We start from the raw sequence: 13,697 nt of genomic DNA on the forward strand, positions 1-13,697 counted from the left end.
TTTTGACTTGTTGTTTTAGCTTTTTGAATTTCACTTGTGATCCTTTTTATTTTTGGATCAAATTGAAAATTCTCTTGAACCTGTATTACACATTCACTAAATAAGAGATATCTTTAATGTAAATAAAATAAACTAAAAATGAAATGCAATAATAATAACAGAAAGTAAATATCAAGTAAATCGCCTAACTTTGTCTCGTAGGAGTGATCAATAATCTTGATAGAGGTTCCATTTTGTTGAACTCAAAACATTGTAGTGTAATTTGTGTTAACAAAAACCATAAATGGTGAGTAAATTTTTATATACTACCTAGGAGGATAGGTTTAACTTAAATAAAAATGAATAAAGAGTACTTGTAACTAGAAAAACAAACCTAATCATGTAAATGGGGTGCGTGGAGCCAATCAGATTTTTTTGTGTGATACGTATAAACTAGCTAAATACTAATAATTACTAAATATTATTGTAAAATTGATTAATTTCCCATATGAATCTTTTACCCTTTTCATTTAGTTAATCTCTTAATGAACCTATAATGAGTCTTCTGATATCACAACTATTTTATTATACACAATTATCGAACGATTTAATCGCCACATAATCTGTTCTGTGAGAATATGATCCTCCAGTGACTTTGGGTGAAAGTTTCAACCGACGAAGGTTTTATCGCTTGTAAAATAAGTTGTTCATGACCGATTATACCATATGTCTATAAAACATAAACAAACCCATAACTTTATTTAATTTCAATATAAAAATCTACAGTTAGTTCTCCTAATTTTGTAGACGGGAAAAAACAATAAACACAAAACAATATTGAATAACTATAAGAAGAGATTTATTACATAGAAATAATCTAAATGAATCACATGATTCACATTATTGGTTGAAAGCTTATCTAAGGGAGGCTTAATCTAAGGAAACTAGTCACTCATCGTTAAGAGATTCATGACAATTAATATTGAAAGAAAGAGATTGGCCTTAAAAATGATTAAGTGTGATTTTCAAAAAATGTCGTGTGTTTTCCCTTCTTAGTTTATCCGAATTATGTATTTTTTCTCATAATTTTTTTTAACCTTATTACTAATTGAAATTTACATTAAATAACAAAATTCTAGAATCCCAAAATCATGTCTCTCTTAACCTAAGCCTAAGGTGCACCTCTACTTTCCGACTTATATGACATAGGAGTTTGTGATCGTAGAAAATGTGTAACTCTAGCACTTGGGAGAGCTACACATTCTATAAGTAGCCAAATATAACACCACTTATGTATCTAGAGTGCTGCTTTGCTTTATAATGGCCAAACATAGCACTGTTAACTCACATTTTGTGAGTTAATACATGCCTTAATCTTTCTTCTTATTATTAGTTTAATTTCTTTTTAGTTGTTGTTTTATTTCATTTTAAGTGTTTTGATAGTAATTTGCTTGGAGCACGACCGGTGTCCCCTTTTTTATCTTGATTTGTTTTCTGCTTGATTTAACATTAATTCCGTCAAGCTAAGACAAGTCTGCAGTAGTCGTTACCTGGGAGCGCAAACCTAAAGCAAGGAGGTAGACTTAGCTAAGGGAGAATAATGGAAAAGTCAGTGGTTTCTAGGGAAAATGTAGAAGAATTGTTTCATTGGAGGGAATACAATAGTACTCTGCATAGTCTGCAACGCCGTTTTCACCCTACTGTGACAGTGTACCACAAGACACCTTATCCCCCCACCAATATCCCCTCGTAACCGATTCCTTGTTGGTGAAGCAGAAGAAATAAAAGTGATAGCACTAATTATTGCATGGGCTTGATGTGATTTCCTCATATTTGGCTCATGATCCAAGACATCACAAGAAACCCTAGTGAAGGACTATATATAGGATCTAAATGAGAATGAAGAGAGAGTTTATCAATTCAAAGTGAAATACAGAATATACTAGTGTGAGGATAGTGAATAGTAGAGAGAGTTTTCTTCTTCTCATCCAATCGTGTACCAGCTGGTGAGTTCTGGAACGATCGAGGTTATCTGTTGCAGATTATCCATCTCAAGAAAACTTCATCTCCCTCTAAGGTTTACATTTCTTTTGGACTGTTTGTTTAAGGATGTTTCTTCTGAGAACCAAGCTTGTAGTTTGTACTTAACTCTTTATGAGCTAAAACTTTGGTTGATGAGCAATGTGAAGTAAATATTAAGTTGTTCTTGTGTTAAATGATGTGTTGCTCAATGCCTTGCTTTATTATGTGTTAACTTGTTTACAAATTTGTTCCTTTGAATGATCAACTTAGGAAAAGACAATATCTTGTTATTTTGAGGGATCCAACAACAAATGGACTTAATAATAAAAGTAGTTGAAATAGTAGGATAGAGATATTCACTCACTTAGTTCACTTATAGATACGGGACTACAACTATTAAGGTATTCATAATACAACAGACATATGTTAGGATTATAAGTGTGAATTAGAGATTCGTTCCCTTGCCCCTTCTATGCATGTTTTGATGTTCTAGAAATAAACCTTTAGATCAATCTGATATTGCATGGCACGACATATCATATCATGAACACATGATTACTTCTATTATAGTAATGTATCATAGCTCAACATATTTACTATTGATATATTTCCACTCTCACATTACATTGTTTAACATTATTTTAAGTGAAACCAAACTTCTGATACTCAATATTATTTGTTACCTTGCTCATGCTTAGACTTAAAAGGATAGTTCCATACAAAATCAACCTAAGTAACCATTCACTCCCTGTGCCAGTTGCTAATTTTATACATACATATACACTTGCTTGTGACACACTTTAGAGAGAAACAAGCACTACACTACTTTAGATGCGGAACTATGTGTTCTAATGTTGATTTTCCTTCTTCTAGGCTGAAATATCATCGTTCTTATATGGGCGTATTGTGTTTGCAACTTCTATTGCAATTTCTTCTCTTTTTCTTTTGTTTCTTGTTAGCTAGTCTTCTCATTATTTTGTCATCATAAGTCATACGGTAGAAATAAATTGTCTGGTTTGGATGATTTTGGATCAAATTGGTCTTTTCCACGATTCATCAAAATCCCTATTAAATCCTACAAAAAATTATACAAATTAAATGAAGAAATCACTTAAAAGAACTATAAAGGTATGGTTAGCGGTCTTCAGCAAAAGGAATGAGTTTATTTGGTTTATATGTTCATTATTACACATAAGGAGTCATATGATGACTGATTTTAAGGTAAACCTATCACAATATTCATAGATACGATAGAGAATGATGTTGGGGAAATTTGGGGCGGTCAAAACGAGGGAGCATTTTAGCTTTGGGGCTTTTCTTTTATGAACAACAAACCTTTATGAGAGACACACCACATACTCTCCCAAAACCTTAAGGTGATACGTGTGTGGGTTCTCCCACTTATAAATTCTCAAGTCTCCATATTCCTGACAAATGTGAGACTTCCCCACACTACTCACATTTGTAATTCTTTTCCAACACTCCTCCTTAAGTGTAAGTCTATCAACAATGATCCCCCACAAGTGGAAGATCTTTTATCCACATACACTTGTACTGCCACTGAATTTTTCGACGTGACACCTTATACGGGCTTTTCGGTACATGTAAGTTGGTCCATTCACTCGAAGCAAAGGCTCACGATACCATTTTTAGGGCAATTCAGGGGGTCGTCGAAGGAGCATTTTAACTTGGGTCATTTTTTTAGAAGCAACACACTTTGTAAGAGACACACCACATACTAACCCAAACCCTTAAGGTGATAGGTGCGCGGGTTATTCCATTTTTAAATGCTTAAGTTTCCACATTCCTAACCAATGTGGGACTTCCACATACTACTCACACTTGTAATTATTTTTCAAGAAATGTGTCATACGAATTTCACCTGATAACAATTTTTGTCACTTAGCTTGCAAAACTCACCATATATTGTGGCTAGTATAATCCTATCATATAAGAAAAGGATTGTCTCCTGTTACTTTTTTCTCCAGTGAAACCATGGCCTTTGATATTATTTAATATTAGATTTTAAAATTTATTAAAATTGATTGAATGGTAAATATGGGCACTGCAATCCATCCAGCTTTTTTTCACGGGAGAGAATCCTCTTCCTATCACATAGGTCATAGGAAATATATATAGAAAAAAGTAAGACTTACTATTAGGTTAACATAACTCATTTTTAAAAAACGGATTTATAGAGTGAAGAGTGTCACTCTATATAAACTCTTTTCAAGTTCTATCTCAATAATTTGTTGGAAATTATGGAGAATCAATGCCCATGAGTGTGTTCCAAAATGATAAGAATGAGCAATTGAGTTAATGATAATAAATGCGTTGCAAATAGTCCCACATGGAAAGTGGTGCTTACTTTAAATGCAGTTATAAATAGTTTGAAACATTAAACTCAACAAAGGAGCCAGAGAGGATAAAGTGCCACATAGACAAATGTGGTGGTCCCAAATATTATGACACTTGTCTCATCCAAATAGCCCCTAGCTGGTGTCGCCACCGCCGACACTGACTCTAGCTACGAGACCGGATTGTAGGCAGAACTCGAGCACTTAGGCACGTTGCATCAGATAAATTAGGCTATTCGCGACGTTAATGAGACAGTGCTGGAGGCCAGCCTTTGGCCGGCATGCGGCGTCAGTATTGCTCCTGAATTTTTGGTTGTTGCTAAAAGTTTGAATTTTAAATTTGAAATATGCAACACATCATGAAGTGGTGCATAAGGTAAATACAGAAGAACAATTACAAACTTATGCTGAAAAGGTGTTGTTTCATCAAGAGTTGGAAACTTGTGAAACAACACATGCATGGCCTATAAATACATTATTTTGAGTTCGAAAATCATACATTCAAATCGTACATCATCTTCATTATGCTAGACACTCTTCCTTGCTTTAGAGATATTAACCAGTCTTGTGCGGAATCGATTAAGAGGCTAAATTATCCTGGGTATTCTTGCTTTCTAAACTCTAAGACAATAGAGAGTGCTTGAAAGATTTTAAAGGAAAGTGACTTCATTCAATATTCAGACCGGGATCCATTTAACTTTATCAAAATTTCTAACATTCTTAAATGTATACTAGTAATGGCTTTCGAGGTTGTAGTTTCAAGCATCAAAGTTATGAACCAAGATCTTGTCAAGTTTGATCGCTTTGATGGAACCAACTACACCCAATGGCAACTTAAGATTACATTATTATGACTGCCGTGAAGGTTCACTATGTCTTAGATCCTGAAGTAACATGAATTCCTAACCCAGCTGAGAATGACTCTATGGAACTCAAGAAGGATCGCAAAAAAACCGGAAGGAAGACAAATAGCTATGTCATGGACATATTGTGATTATGTTGTTTGATCGTCTCTACGACCTCTATAGGGATACTTTGTCTGGAAAAGAAATCCGGAAAGGACTCGAGTTTAAATTCAAAGTCGAAGAGGAATGTACAAAGAAGTTTTTAATTTTTAAATATTTTGATTTTAAATTTATAGACTCCAAGCCCATTCTCCCCCAAGTACACAAGTCACAGGTCCTCATTAATAAAATAAAAACGGTGAAAATAGACATTCCTGGGACTTTTTAACTCGATGCAATCATTGCAAAATTACTGCCTTCGTGGAAAGGCTATAGAAAGAAATTGCTGCATAGTTCTGAAGACTTATCTCTGGAGAAAATCCAGAAACATCTTTGAATCAAGGAGGAATCAAAAGAAAGGGAGAAATCAAAGTCCGTCAAATTTTCCACGTCCAATGTTGTTTCCGCTAAAGGAAAAAGGAAACGTGATGACATGAAGAATTATCTCGAACCAAATAAGGAACATAACATGTTCAAGAATTCGGCGGTCCTAAAGGTCCAAAAATAAAATGTTACGTGTGCGATAAACCTTTACAATGTGGTCGAGATTGCAGGCACAATAAGATAAAAAATGAGATCAATGCAATCATGTAGATGATGACATAATCGCTACTGTGAGAAATATAATGTCAATCAAAGGAAAAGTCCAGGGCAGGTGGTATGATATATTTGCCAGCGTGCATGTCTGTTATGACAAGGATGTCTACAAAACCTATAAAGAATCAAATGATGGACAGGAATTAAAAATGAGAAATGAAGTATGATCAAAAGTTTTTGGAACCGGATCTGTCGAACTCAACTTCACTTGTGGAAAGAAAGACACCATTGTCAATGTGCTTCATGTCCCCAACATGAATAGGAATTTTTTTAATGGAGATTTGTTAGGAAAACCATGTATTAAATTTGTATATAAACCCGACAAACTTATATTAACTTGTAATTGTGTATTTGTTGGAAAAATATATTCTGATAAGGGAATGATCAAACTCTGTACTACCAATAATATTGTTAATGAAATTTAGAATTCGGCTTACATATTTGAGTCTGTTTCTTTATGGCATAATAGATTAGCACATACCTTTATTAATTCTATGAAGAGACTAATTAAATCTATATTGATCTCATGGAATATAAATGATTTCAAAAAGTGTTAAAAGAAAAACAAATTTACTTGATCTTGTACATTCAAATCGAACATATCAAAATATGATGAATACCATGTTGATACACTTGGAATTACCATTCAGTTTATGGTGTGAGACCCTACTATCTTCTTGCCACATAATTCCTTTAAAGGAAGTCAGTATTTCTCCATATGAGGTATGGAAATATAGAGCACCAAATATCAGTTACTTTAGAGTATGAGGGTGTGTAACCTACTATAAAAACATGGATTCTAAAAGAACTAAGTTGGGTCCTCGAGGGATAAAATGTGCCTTCACAGGATATGCACAAAATAGTAATGCATATCTACTTTTAAACTTAAAAGTCTAAAGTGATTGTAGAATCCCAGGATGTAGAATTCTTTGAAAAAATTATCACTAAAGATAAGGAATATGAGTCGGCCACAAATAAAAAATCTTGTGAAGAAGATTCTTCTCAGATTGCAGAAATACAACCAAAAGTAATTCTCGGATCATTGCAGCATACTCCGAGCCTAGGATAAGCAAGAGAGTCCAGAAAATGAAGAATTTAGGACCAAACAAAGTTGATCCTCAACTTATTTCCTTTTATCTAGTTGAAGGAAATTGTAAGTATTTTGTTCGAAGCATTCCTATTATTCTTCAAGTAGAGTATGATCCTAAAACCTACAAGGAATTAGTAGCTTCAAGGGACTCTTCCTTTTGTAAGGATGCTATCCAAGATGAAATAGATTCAATTATGTCAAACCATACTTGGGAACTTGTTGATTTACCAAAGGGATCAAGGCACATTGGATGCAAGTAGGTGTTTAAAAGGAAGCATCATAGTGATGGTACCATAAACACTTTTAAGGCTAGATTAGTAGCAAAAGGATTTAGACAAAAGGAAGTTATAAATTACTTCTACACATGCAGCGGTAGCAAGGACAACCATAATTAGATTGATGTTTGCCTCAGCCTCTTTGAATAACCATATAGTTCATCAAATGGATGTTAAAACAACATTCCTAAATGAAGATCTCGATGAGGAAATCTACATGGAACAACCAGAAGGCTACATTCTTCCTGGAAATGAACAAACAATGTGTAATCTTGTCAAATCTTTATATGGCTTAAACAAGCACCAAAATGATGGTATCAAAAAATTGACTCTGTCATACTTTCAAATTAATTTATTCCCAATTCTTGTGACAAGTGTTTACACACAAAGGTGCGAAACAACATTGTAATATTCCTTTGTCTCTATGTTGATGAGATGTTAATAATTACCAATGATTTGAATGAAATTTTAGAGACAAAGAGATTTCTAACTTCCACTTTCAAGATGAAAGATCTTGGATTTGTTGACACAATTTTAGGGATCAAAATAAAGCGAAATAGTGGTGGTTATGAACTTAGTGAAACACATTATATTGAGAAAATGCTTGATAAGTTCACACACCTAAACTTTAAAGAAGTAACCACTCCATTCGATCATGACGTCAGACTTCAAAAGAACAATGGAAGAGCAGTGGCTCAATTGGAATAGACAGGTGCAATATGGTGTCTTATGTATTTAATGCAATATACTAGACTTGATATATCATTGGCAGTTAGTAAAATGAGTAGATTTCCTAGTAATCCAAATAATGAACATTGGAAGACAATCACAAGGATTTTTGGCTATCTACTAAAAACTAAAAATCTTTACCTTCATTATGGTAGGTTTCCTGTCATACTAGAAGGATATCCCGATGCTAGTTGGATATCTAATATTGGAGATCACTAATCTACAATTGGGTTGATATTTACACTAGTTGGATAAGAAATTTCTTGGAAGAGCAAGAAAAAAACATGCATTATCTTTGAACCATGGAATCAAAGTTCATGTCTCTTGCTTATGCTAGTCAAGATGCAGAATGGTTAAGGGACCTTCTATTGGAAGTTTCATTGGCTAAAGACAACGTTTCAAAGGTGATTATTCATTGCGATAGTCAAGCCATTTTAGCTAGAGCATTCAATGAATTGTATAATTGAAAGTCTAGACATATAGGGCTTAGAATTTTGTTCATGAGAAAATTGATTAAGGATGGAATCATTTCACTCACCTACATACAAACAAGCTATAATTTGGCTGGTCCATTTACTAAGTCACTGGCCAGAGACTTGATAAGAAAATCGAGAGGTATGGGGTTGAAACACCTTGAATAAGAGTTCCAACAACGGCGGGAACCAAATCTTATGTTAACAGAACATTAACTTCAAGATTCAATGTGTAACAAGTCGTTGATTTAGATGAGTGTCATACATTGGGAAATAATGTTGACTAGTTTAAATAGAGGGTTGAGGTTTTCAAAACTTAATGAAGTTCAAAATCGAGGATGAGTATCTCATGGAAAAGGATACAACATAAACTCCACCTATGTGAATTTCGAGATGGTGCCGCCTCAAAGTGAGAATCGGAGTTTCTCTCATAAAAAATTCATGAAACAGAATAACACATGGTCATAAGTAAGTGCTAAGGGAGATATGTAAGGGAAGAACCCTTAAAGAGTGTGTGTAAGGTAACGCCGGTCTGATCATATAGATTAATGGTTTAAATCATTGCTACCTAATATTCCGATTAAACTTTACGTTGTCCTAACTAAGGTTAAGTTTTAAATAGAAAAATACATAACTGTATTAAGACTCTTTATACCTCTTTTTTTGGAATTAGATTTGTCATTATTAAAACAAGTAGGAGATTGTTGAAAATTATGAACAATCAATGCCCATGGGTGTGTTTCAATATAACAAAAAAGGGCAATTTAATTAATGACAATAAATGCATTGCAAATAGTCCCACAAAGAAAGTTGTGCTTACTTTAAAAGCATTTATAAAGACTTTGAAATATTAAACTCAACAAAGGAGTCAAAGAGGATAAAGTACCACTTGTCTCATCCAAACAACCCCTTGCCGATGTCTCCACCTGAAACACCGACTCCGACTTCGGGATTGGGCCCGAGGGCGTAGGCGTAGAGGCGCTAGTGGTGTCTTGTAGGCGGCACTTAAGCACGACGCATCGGAGCAATCAAGCTATTTGCGGCATTAAAGAGACGGTGTCGGTGACCGGTCGCATGCGGCGGCTATATTGCTTCTAATTTTTTTGGTTGTTGCTAAAAGTTTGAATTTCGAATTCAGAATATACAACACATCATGAAGTGGTGCATAAGGTAACAACTATAAGTGAACCATTACAAACTTATGCTGAAAAGGTGTTGTTTCATCAAGAGTTGCAAACTTGTGAAACAACGCATGCATGACCTATAAATACATTATTCAGAATTCTAAAATCATACATTCAAAGCGTACATCCTTTTCATTATTCCATAAATTCATCATTGCATTCGAGTTCTTCACCTATCTTTTGCATACTCGATTAAAAGACTGAATTATCATGAGTATTCTTGTTTTCCAAACTCTAAAATAATAAAAAGAGTGCTTAAAATATTTTAAAAAAAAGTAACTGAACTGGATCAATTTAACTTTATCAAAATTTATAACATAATTATGTCTCTAGCGGCTTTATGTTTAATCTATGATTTGCCATGTATTCAAATCAATCCATGCTGTGAACCATCAACTAGGCTACATGAAGTGGCTCTGCTCAACATATCGTCAAGACATCACCTGCATTTGCCCTACCCCAGGTGTTTAACTTGTGCATAAAAATATTCACTACAACACGAAACAGCAACAAGAGCGCTTTTTTTGGGCTTTAACAGCGCTTTAAAGCGCTGCCAAAGCCAGCGCTGGCGTAGGTAACGAAAGCGCTTTTAAAAGCGCTCTGGTAGACCCCCTATAAGAGCGCTTTTTCTAGAAAAAGCGCTCTGGTAGACCCCCCTATAAGAGCGCTTTTTCTGGAAAAAGCGCTCTGGTAGACCCCCTTATAAGAGCGCTTTTGCTGGAAAAAGCGCTCTGGTAGCCCCCCCTATTAGAGCGCTTTTCCAAAAGCGCTTTGGTAGGTTGCGTTTTTTTTTCTTTTTTTTTAATCTTTGGCAGCGCTTTTTGTAATAAAGCGCTTTCGTATGTGGACCTTTGAGAGCGCTTTTTAAAAGCGCTGTCGTTGCTAAATGAAGTATTTTAAAGTGCAGCCTGTAATTTCAGCCTCCCAGTTCGACCTGTAATATTTTCGACCTGTAATATATTTTCAACCTGTAATATTTTCGACCTGTAATATATTTTCGACGATATATTTTCAACCATAGGTAGGACTATATATATATATACTAATATACTACCATTATAATATCCAAAATTATATATATATATATATATATATATATATATATATATATATATATATATATATATATATATATATATATGAGGGCATATCATATGAGAATGCATTTTTTATATGAGAATGTGAGAATGAATTTGAACCATTGGATTTAAAAATAAATGGTGGAGATTATGGGTGGATCTTTTTTGTCTCTCTCCTACCTCATTTATTTCAAAATGTAGGAGAGAGAAAAAAAAGATCCACCCATAATCTCCACCATTTATTTTAAAATCCAATGGTTCAGATTCATTCTCACATTCTCATATAAAAAAGTCATTCTCATATGATATGCCCTATATATATATATATATATATATATATATATATATATATATATATATATATATATATATATATATATATATACACATCATTATGTCAAACAAACTAAATCTCTAACATCAACAATATTATACTTCAAATATTGGCAACAATATGAACAAAGTTAGTAACCATATATCCTAGAGTACTATAATATTCTCTTCAAATCGACACAAATCCTACTGCATGAATAGCTGATGAATATAAAATTGACACAAATCCTCTTTGATTTCTTCCAACTTAAGTCTCGTGTAAGAAGCAGCATGGAATTCGTCAAAGTACTACATAATAAAAACATAATATGAATGATTTAGTTAAATGTAATAAATTATAAGAAGTTATCTAATTAAGTTATAAATCCATACCGTGATTGGAATCTCTAATTGATTCATTTGAAGGTTTTCTTTCATAAACCTCAAAACAAAGTATCTGCAGTCTGAACTGTTTCGCTGTATTGGACACTACATAGAAAAACAAATAAGATTTTATAGTTGTCTTGTTTTATCAAGTAGCATAAATATTATAAGCAAAATTGTGAAAAATAATGTACCTGCACTTTGATCCAAGTAATGTTGTTTGATTTAGTCCGGGATACCTGTGCGTCTCGTTGACTTCGGAACACTTGTATTGATCTAACAAAAATATAAAAGCATATATTTAGATCAATCTCACAAATAATTAAATATATAAATATACAAGAATATTTTGAACGATCCCACTTACAAATCAATAATTTCCTTTATAGCCGGATAATTGCTCCACTCACCATCTACCGAATTCAGAAAATATACCACTTCTCTTATCGGGTTGATAGCAAGCAACAACTAGTGTGCTCTATAAATTAAAACAATAGGTTATATGAAAATTTTGCTACGCAAAAGAAACAAAGATTAAATGAACCAAGAATGAGAAACTAACCCTACTGGTCGGGTATTATACGCCCAAAGAATCAGACTTTCTGTATTGCCGGATGACATGAATCTATCGACTAAGCGCTGTCTAACTGATTCCGGTTCCGAAGCAATTGTCATTCCGCTGCAATGGGCGGAAGACACGAAACGGAATCTGTTTGACAATGCAGTCCCGCGCAACACTCTGTCATGCAACAACCTTAAATAAAAACATTATAAACATATTAGCGGATGAGTGAATAACCGGATGTATGAGTGCATATTAGTGTATATTACCGGATGAGTGAAAAACATAATAAACATAATGTGTAAATGAATTGTTCGACTAATTAAATAATATATCGGATGAGTGAATATTACCGGATGTATGAGTGCATATTAGCGACGCCTAGTTGTTCATGCGTAAAAATCTCTTCCAAGTCATCTATTGCAATATGTGACATGAATTCAACACCAAAGATACCTTCATCCATATTGATATGACGGAGAGCACCTTCCTTCAAATCGGACATATCAACAAGTGTTCCGAGCGTCGTCCGGTATCGAGGCACAAAAGCACCACCTTTTTTTGCCGCTTGCTTCGGAGGACCCTTAGGTGGTACGCTACGAACATCCTGTGTCACTTGTTGTGACCCCCGAGCAGATGCCTAAAAATCATATAACGATCGATAAAATATAAAATCATGCAGTTTTAGATTCAAATTATATATTAACACCTTAAATGTACCTCTTTTAGTGATGCAACAGACTCCTCCTCCTGTAAAATCCCTTTGCCCTTAATTGCGGGTTTTGTAGGAGCAGTCTAAAATTAAAATGTAAAAAATAATTAACGTAACGGTGCAGAATTGACATTCGAAAACTAAATGATTCATAATGGTTTTCAATATATCTCATCACCAATGATAATGAGCTCCGAGGGCGATGCAACAAATGACCCTATTGCATCTCGCATCAATGTTGTCTCTGAGACCATGTCAGGTACCGGTAGCACCGCATCATGATCTAATACAACATCAACTGATACTTTCAGGTGTCCATCCGGGAGCGGTCTATGGTGAAGTAAATCTCCCACAGTGTTGTGCACTTTTCCCTTGCCAACTAGGCGATAATTCGGTGACGATAAGTATAGTTGGCAAGAAGAAATGCCCTAAACCAATAGTAAATATAAAGTCATTATCGTTAATTAAATAGAACAATTTGTAAGGAAAAGAAATTTATAATTACCTCGGGAAGTTTTCTTTGACAGTTGAAACTAGCTTTATCACTAGTTTCTTTCACCGATGCAGTATTGCACTTTTCTCTCATATACATATCTTTATCTCTTTGCAATTCAGAGACTTGTGCTTGCAATTCCTGCAATTTTTGCAACACTTCTTGATTGGTAGGATTTCTTCTCCTAGGATGCTTGTAAAAAGAGGTTGGAGTCACACCATGACCCTTACCCCTCACCCGACCGGGATACTCAGGAGCATCTAGTGCTCTACTAAGTACGCTCCTATCATCCTGGTCCTCACCGGTGGACACCGATTGCGACAAGGTCTCCTGTAGTTCATTTACATTTCAATAATTATTAGTGGAGATAAAAAATCATTTATATATTAAAAAACATTTGATTTAATTAAAGACACAGTATTATACTTACACATTCAGCATAAAC

This window comes from Vicia villosa, linkage group LG7, assembly GCF_029867415.1.
Source record: "Vicia villosa cultivar HV-30 ecotype Madison, WI linkage group LG7, Vvil1.0, whole genome shotgun sequence".
In the NCBI taxonomy this organism is placed as follows: Eukaryota; Viridiplantae; Streptophyta; class Magnoliopsida; order Fabales; family Fabaceae; genus Vicia; species Vicia villosa.